Genomic DNA, 2610 nt, shown 5'->3' with positions numbered 1-2610 from the left:
TAGAAGTTAAATAAAATTTATTATTCAACCAGTGTTGTGTAACAATTTATGCAACTAGCTTATTCAACTGGTTGAATAAACCACTAGACAAAACTTAAGGTTCCACTGTCACGCAAGTTGTGAGCTGTGAATTTTCTGTTTCTGTGTGTGTGAGGATGTGCATGTTAGGGTATTCATGCAGTTAATTTAGGTGTTATTTTGTGTCTCTCTTCTGTAAAGGGATTTGTGTACAGTTGAAATTCGTCTGCTATCTTGACAAGAGAATGATAGAGAGAGCAAAGCTAGTACAGGGTGGCACATGAAAAAGTATCCTGGTTTCTTTAACACAGTGTAAATACAAAAAAATATTACACGCATGAAAAGCACCCAGCCTTTCCTTTGTAAATGTCATTGTGGTTTTCCAACTGATTGTAACTGCTATTCAAAGCCATGCCCAGTAACTTACTTGTTTGCTCTTGTCACCCACTTTTAATTGCTGCACACTTGTGAAATGATATGGCTTCAATTTTAGACTTTCCTACACCTGTTGACATGATCTCCTGCTTATATGAGGCTGTTGCACTAATTTACATATTAACTTCTTTGGACTTCGAGTAATCCTTTGTTGAATGTCTTGAATAACTTTCAGCATTCAAAGTGTAGGGTGTCTTTGTTTTGGGGCATTGTGCACTGATCCTGTAGCACACCACTTCTTAACCAACATTTGTGTCGTTCCTTTTTCCTGTAAGCCTTTACAAAAATTTCACACATTTCCTTAAAAGAACCTGTTCTCACACTTTCACAATCTCCACTCTTTCCACTGCTGAGTACATCATCTTACAGAAAAGACTAGAGATGTTCATTCACTCAGTGCAATGTTACTATCAACTAATGTGGTGAGAATAATGTAACAAACAGTCAACTAGTGTGCCATCTTTGTTCAGCAGTTACAAGCAGTCAAAATGACACTTGCAAATAAAAGGCTTAATGTGCTTTTTTTATGTAAGTTTATTTCTGTATTGACACTGTACTACAGAACCTGGGATACTTTATTGTGTGCCATTCTATATATAATGAATTGTAAAAAATTTTCACTGAACTAACTTTGCTTCTTCTTTTGGGATTATGGGGAATGCAAAAAAGAAAATTAAACAAAAAAAAAAAAAAAAAAAAAAAAAAAAAATTGATTTTCTGAGAAGAAAATTTTCATCCAATAAATGGAATATCATTTTGTGTTCAAGACAATTTGTCAGTGTTGCTGTGCTCAAAACACTTGGTTGCTGCAGTTATTAATCAGCCATTTCTTGTTCATTGTAAGCTAACTGTTTGAACCTGCAAGGCTATATAGCTAAGAAGCTTACTTCCCGATCATGTGGTCTGAAGTTCAGTCCCACTACATGGCACCTTGGACAAATGTCTTCTATATCCTCAAGCCAACCAATGCCTTGCAAGTGGATTTGGTAGACAGAAACCGAAAGAAGGCCTTTGTATAAATATATATATGTGTGTGTATGTGTTTGTACCTTTGTCTAGTCATCACATGATGTTGTGGACTGGCATCACTGTCATACAAGCAATGTTGTTCATTTCCAGTCTTCTGTGAAAAATGTATCTGGCAATGAGGAATTATTAGAGACAGGTGAAGGTTGGTAACAGAAAATTCACGCTGTCATATAAAATCTACTTCAATGAATTCCATCTGACCCATGTAAGCATGGAAAAGAGGATGTTATGTAGATGATGATTTCATTTGACCATACCCTTAGAAGAAAAAGCTGGTGGTCACATGGTTTGGTGTTTATAGCTTGCTAATTAGCAGAAACGTTACTTTTCAGTCATAAACACACAATTATATGTCGCTGCCTGTGTTTCCTACCAGGGTCAGAGACAGTGTACTTGCAAGTTCAAAGGGTTAAGCATGTCGACTTTACTAAAATAAACTAGTCCAGCCTTATATTTTGCTGTGCTCCTTGAATCTTTTGAGCTCAAGTCTGTTTTAAAATGCAAGCATAAAAATGTACTTTTTAGATAAACTAAACATGAAAAGAAAGAAAAAAATAAGAGAACAGATTCAAATAATAGTTTAAAATTAGGTCTGATATTTGTCTTTTGTTGTTTTTTTTTACTTAAAACAAATAAAATTGAAGCTTTAAAAATGTTATTTTTGTTTTCTTTGTTTTTTTTCCCCTTATATTTTTAACAAAAATAAGATTGAAATTTTCCAAACTGGGGAGGCCATGGGAGGATTAACTATGCTCTTTATAAATGGTTTTATTTGTTGAATGTTGTCAATGGTTTTCTAGTTTTTAAAAAGAAAAGAATGCGTGGTCTACTTATTATTTTTGTACTCTTTTTAAAAGAAAAAAAAAAACTTTCACATTTTCTTTGCTAATTATTTTAGATTAAAATACCTGATTGAAATTTTCATAATTTTTTTCTCTTTCGTAAGCAATAAATTTGACCAAATATTTAAAGTCCTGAATGTTGGCTTTTGTGTTTGTTTATTTTTATTTTATTTTTCTACTGGTTAAAAAGATAAACTTGTTTGCCAGAAACTTAGTTCATATTTTACCTGGAACAAGATGAATGAGAAAAAAATGTTTTCAGTCAGTTGGAATGAATTAAAGTTCA

This window comes from Octopus bimaculoides, chromosome 22 (assembly GCF_001194135.2).
Source record: "Octopus bimaculoides isolate UCB-OBI-ISO-001 chromosome 22, ASM119413v2, whole genome shotgun sequence".
Taxonomy (NCBI): domain Eukaryota; kingdom Metazoa; phylum Mollusca; class Cephalopoda; order Octopoda; family Octopodidae; genus Octopus; species Octopus bimaculoides.
The sequence above is the reverse complement of the archived record's forward strand: the minus strand, read 5'-3'. Positions refer to the sequence as shown.